We start from the raw sequence: 5,968 nt of genomic DNA on the forward strand, positions 1-5,968 counted from the left end.
TTTCAGAGGCCAGTGAGCTAGACTCCAGCTGTTCAGGCCTGGAGCTTGTTAGAGTAATTTTCTAAAGATTAGCAAGCATTGATTCCCCAGGAAAGCTTCCCCCTCCTTTTTTTTTTTTTTTAAAAAAAGGAAGGGGGTGGGGGAGATTGCCCAGTAGCCTTAATCGCTCCTGACTGCACCCACAGTATGCATAATTTAGGAAGCAAACCTTTCATGGTTGTGGTTGGAAAACAGAGGAGGGAGCAAATGTGCAGAACTGCTTGCCTTTAGAATAATTAAAAAGCCAAGGACATTCCAGCAATGCTGTTAATGACAGCAAATATTATGTTTTTATTTTACGTATGTAATTGGGTGGTGGTAGATTTTCCACTCCAACCCCCTACCTCCCAGCAGCAGTAATTGGCGGATCAGCCCATTTCCATGTCAGTTTCTCATGTGCTCAATCATAGGACTGTTCTGTTCCTATTTAAAAAAAAAACACATGAAAAATGCACGTTTAAATTGTATCCATTTTGTTTTCATTTTTCATTCATTATTTGCCTCAAACACTTGGCGTTTTCAAATACCAGAAATGCTTTTCAATACATAAAAAACACAACACCCTGAAACTATATTGCAGAGTTTGGAGCTGTGTGCAATCCACTGAGAGGTGCATTTCAATTAATGTTTAAACCCAGGAGTGACAAATAAGACTGGTTCACTTTAGCAGGCAGACTGAACAAATATCTCTTTCGCCCCTGTGCAGCAGAGTTCCAGTATTCCTGGCAGTCAGAAGTACAACAGGTGAAGCAGACCTCCATCACTTGATCTCCATGCTTAGACCTACTTTTAATTTTTATTTTGTATACCTTCATCCAAAGATCTTAGAATGGTTCACAGCATAAAAATATGAGATAAAAAACACAAAATATGTAATAAAAATAACAGAACAAACTAAACCAATAACTGCCACCCAACCCCCGCTTCCACATTTAAAACTGTGGACAAAAGGATATTATTTCCTTTCTGGAAAGTAGGAAATGGGTTTATGTTAATGCTTCTATAGGCTAATGCAGCATTTAATGTTTAACAGTCACTAGCAAATACAAAGCAGCTGAGTCCAAAACTGAGGGAATATTAGCAGTAGAAAGTTGAAGATGAGAGCAAGTTAGACTGCAATCTCGTACACACTTAGCTCACACTCCCATTTATCGTAATATGGCTTCTGGAGTAGATTTGCACAGATGTTTGGAGTGTAGATTGGAGTGTAGATTTACACTGTGTTTGGAGAACCTGGAAAGGAGAGGAATGGAAGATGGGGCCAGGAAAGACTTCTCTAAAATAAAAGTGGGACTCAAGGTGGAATTTAAAGGAAGAGAGGGAAGGGCAGTCAGGGAAATGCTTTGGCACATCAAGGTGACGAATTAGAGAGGAGGCCGCAGCTAGAAAGCTGCAACCAAATGTCATCTGTTTTTAGTGCAAGGGATGGAGTGGAAGGTTGTGTGTGGAGGCCTCTCTTTCCATTGCCCTCCCTGTAACCTCCGCTTTTGTGTGGAAATGCATCAATCAACAAGCAAACATCTCAGACAGGACCTTACAAGCAGCTCAGGGGCCAGGAGGTCAGTAAATGTCTGAACCGTATCATTGCAAAATTTCCTATCATAATTGAGGTTTTCAACTCAGCTTGATATATGTTGGTTGTTGCTTTTTTTAAAAAAGAAGAAGAGTGATAACAAACCTGCTTGGTAGAGTTTCAATATCTATGCCAATAAGAACATACAGAGATTTCGCGTGATCCGGCCAAAGACTCATCTAGCCCAGAGTGCTGTTCTTGCAGTGGCCAACCAGATACCTATGAAAAGTTTGCAAGCAGGACCTGAGGGTGGCGGTTCTCTCCCCACCTGTGGTTCCCAGCAAGTGGCATTCAGAGACATTAAGAGTCATCCCTGCCTCTGACTGTGGAGGCAGAGCCTAGCCATGATGGCTAGTAACCATCAACAGTCCTCTCCTCCATGCAAGCCCCTCTCAAGAAACTGAGTTGCACCCAAACACTGTAAATATACAGTGGTACCTTGGTTTTTGAACACCTCTGTTGCTGAACGTTTTGGAACTCGAACGCCAAAACCCCAGAAGTAAATGCTTCCATTTTTGAATGTGTCTCAGAAGTCAAAAAGCTTCCGCTGAGGTACCACTGTATTTTTCTCAATTTTCTCTGTAAATTTGCTGACCACCCTTTACACCTTGGCTTTCAAATGTTTCAGAAGTTGAATGGTCTTCTGGAATGGATTATGTTTGAAAATCAAGATTCCACTGTACCTTTTAAGGAACAGAGCCTGTGCATTAGGAAAAAAGAGGGAAGGATACTGAGGGAATGGATTGGCTGACCACAAAAAAGCGTTCCTAAACTTCCTTCTCTTCCTCTTTCTGCTTTGGAAATGTTGATTGAGGGACAAACCAATGAGAATGTTGTTTCTCTAAAGCAAAACCAAAGTGGAGGTTTGTTGTTTCTAATATTTAGTAGTATGGATTGCATTTATTTATCCACAAAGACATTAGCACAGGCTACATTGACTCTTACGTTTGGCTGCCTTGGAACAGCCTTTTGCAGATGTGGCTGGTTTATAACTCCCATCAGCCCTGACCATTGGCCATATTGGATGGGACTGATGGGAGCTGGAATCTAAAACATCTGGAAGGTACCAGCATAGCTGTCAACTTTTCCCTTTTCTTGTGAGGAATCCTATTCGGAATAAGGGAATTTCCCTTAAAAAAGGGAAAACGTTGACAGCTATGAGTACCAGGTGGGGCTCTTGGTGGATGTTTCACCATGAAACAATCTTAATCAAGGATTTTTTTCATCCTGACCCGCAGAGTCTGGTAGTTTGAGGGTTTTCTTATGCTATTTTCTTTAATTAAAGATTATATAAGGAGAAGCCGTGGTATAAAGAAGCCTGAAACACTGAAATCTGGATCCACTTTGAAGCAGCTAATCTGCCTATTGTTATTTCTCATGTGGTCAAAATACATTTAGTAAACACAGGGTTGTTTATTCACAGGAGGCTACGTCACTGGGCTAGGTTCAAGCTGGTGGTACTGGCATGCAAAGGACTACACAGCTTGGGACAAGGATACCCAAAAGATATTCTCATCCCTTGTACAGTCAGACTTCTGCAGAAGAGGGCATTCTGCAGATATTGTCGTTTTACGAGGTCCATTCCACATCATGTAGGCATCAACCCTTTGATCAGACATTACTACTACTACTACTACATCACTTTACTCATAAAATAAGTCAAAGGAACCTACAAACTATTGTTTTTCCAGCACTCGTTCAGTAACTTTCCTCTTTCAACAAGCTTTAGAAGTGGAGATTTTAAAAACATATATCACGATTGTGTGAATTTTAAATTGTTTTATACTGTATATGCAATTGTTTTTATATGTGTAATAGGGTTTTTTAAAAAACCAAAACCACAACAATCATGTGTAATTTATTTGATTGTTTAAAATATGCAGCCCTTTGGTATATGGCTTTGAGATAGGGATGTGATTTTTCAAAATCTCTGTTATAATTTTCTAAAACTTGCTCGCACTCATTCCTTATCCCAACTTCTCATGAGCCGGCTCAGCGGCCCACAATCCCGTAGGCTCATTACTCTGATGCTCGGCTGCCTTGTCAATTTCTTTCTCTGTTGCGTGCCTGTTGCGAGGTCTTCCAATTAGGCACAGTGGAGTCTGCTGGGAACGAGGCATCCATCAAGGAAGGCTAAGCGGCAGAGCTGAAGGAACAGACTAAACAAGATGTAAACTGGAAGGCTCCGCTCCGCCCTGTGCACTGCCACTCCACATGACTGAGCAGGGTTAGATTGGCCAGGTGGTAAGAAAACACAGGCCAGGCTTCAAGTGAGGAGCTGCCAGATCCTTGGCAGGCTCCGGTTGAAATGCTAAGAGCAACCAGGTCTAAAAAACTCGCCGGTGAACAAATATAGACTTTAATACACGGTTGTGGCCTCGCAGAGCAATGGGCCAGATGCGGCCCTCAAGTCCTATCCATTTGGCCCTTGGCACTCTCAGACAGCAGTTGTCTGAGGCAGTTGTGGCAGTTGGTACAGTTATGGCAGTTAGGAGAACAGTCTTAACAGTTAGAGAAGCAGGTACGCTGTTTTGTGCCGCTGTCTGCCTCAGAAAGATTTAGTCTATAACAGTTTAACCTATGTAAGACATATTTAAGAAATATCCACCTGCTTTCTGTTTTTAATCTGCATCTGCAAGTACAAGTTATTGGTTCTTTAAACTTTCAAAGAGCGTGTCTTGCATAGTTTTTTTATAGGAGGGGGAAAGAGAACTAATTAAAAGGTCAAACGACCCAGGGCTATCTTCCGCATTCCCTAGCAAATAGAAACTAGAGTCTAATTCCCACATCATCAGACCTGCTCAACACCCTCCTGGAATGTAAGAACATAAGAAGAGCCTCCTGGATCAGGCCAATGGTCCATCAAACCAGCATCTTGTTCTCACAGTGGCCAACCAAGTGCCTGTGGGAAACTCTCTAGCAGGACCCAAGCACTTTCCCCTCCTGTGGTTTCCAGCAACAGGTATTCAGCAGCATTTATTGGAGGCACAGCATATTCATCTTGGCTAAATAGCCATTGATAGTGTGGTGGTGGACTCCTTGAAGGTGGCCCTTTGTCGAGTCAGCAGATGGATCAAGTGAGGGTGATCCGCAGAGCTAAGGACCACCTTCCAGATCTTGCCACTGTCACTCAAAGGGAACTGGAGCAGGTATCCCATCACACTCTCCGGGCACTGCTTTGCCAATACATAAAAGGCAAAAGAGTGCCACTTTCTGCTGCTCCATGGAGGGCCCCTTGGCATTTTGGAGAAAGGCCTCCAGCAGCAGCTTGACCTGCATAGCTTTCCCACCGAATTTGTCCAAAATTTGGTGGAGCAGGGCGTGGATTTTCAGTGGCATGAAAATGCCCTTTACTGCAAAGCCCCTGGCCAGGTAACACACTGCCTCCAGGAGCTGCTCTGGAGGCAGGTAGGCACCAAAGACCATGGGCAGAGCATAGCCATTATGCAGGAATAACTCTGGGGAAGGTCCTTCAGTTGGGTTGAGGATACACCGAGCCCTAAGGATCGCCTCCCAGCCCCAGGTTGTTTCCTTCAGCATGGCTTCCTTGCGCCGCATGACAGGCAGGAGGTTGCAGAGTGTCTCTGCTGCCTCACGATCACAGCTGGCATCTGGATCTAGCACACAGAGACCAGGACTGCCACCATCTTGCCCAGGATGGATTCTGGAAGCTCTACAGAAGGGTGTTTATTTGCTTCCAACAGGAGGCCTGAAAACTTCTGAAGAGCCTTGCTGTGGACCTCTTTCTTCCAGTTCTGCAGGCCAGCCAGGACAGAAGCTAGCTGGACCTGGAGTTCTTCCTGGCTGAAGCCCTCCATGGGCAAAATGCCACCGGGCTCAGTAGCACCCAATGGTGCTGGGACACTCAGAAGAATGTCCTCCTCTTCTCCTAGGCTGCAGACTGAGATGGTGTCAAACTCAAAGTCAATGCTCATGGTCATCAATTTTCAGACGGCAATCAGTCAGATTTAATTTTCTGCACATACCTACTTCTTCAGATAGCAGATAATCTAGGGCCATTGTATTTTGATAGATGGCCTCTTTCATTTGGGAGCTTTGGTCTGAGAGTAAATCTAACACTGTGGCCGTGCGATTGGTAATTATCTCTACCATGGCTTGGATGCGGATAAGGTGATTCAAGACGTATACTGGGGTACGGTACCCTTGCATACCATCCTGACGCCAAGTGGCTGGGCCAAATTCTTTAATGATAGGATGGGGGGCATTCCTGGGTTTTCTATGTTTGGGTACCTCCTATCAAGGATGCTTCAGTCAGTCGCTTGTGCCTCAGACCATCGTACAGCGGGACAGCCAGCTGACCTCCTACTTCACTGGGAAGGAAAAAGAACTTAGGCA

At 44.1% G+C, this 5,968-nt stretch overlaps 1 long non-coding RNA gene across 1 annotated transcript; it reads right to left on the reverse strand.

The window, feature by feature from the left end:
- Window positions 1–292: 292 nt before the first annotated feature.
- LOC309346502 lies at window positions 293–2,021 on the reverse strand. Its single transcript, XR_014158639.1, has 2 exons — window positions 1,718–2,021; window positions 293–462 (listed from the first exon to the last, which is right to left on the reverse strand). It is a non-coding gene; the product is annotated as an uncharacterized lncRNA (long non-coding RNA).
- Between the last annotated feature and the right edge of the window lie 3,947 nt (window positions 2,022–5,968).

The sequence above is a fragment of the Podarcis erhardii genome (assembly GCF_964252035.2).
Source record: "Podarcis erhardii genome assembly, chromosome: 7".
Classification (NCBI taxonomy): Eukaryota; Metazoa; Chordata; class Lepidosauria; order Squamata; family Lacertidae; genus Podarcis; species Podarcis erhardii.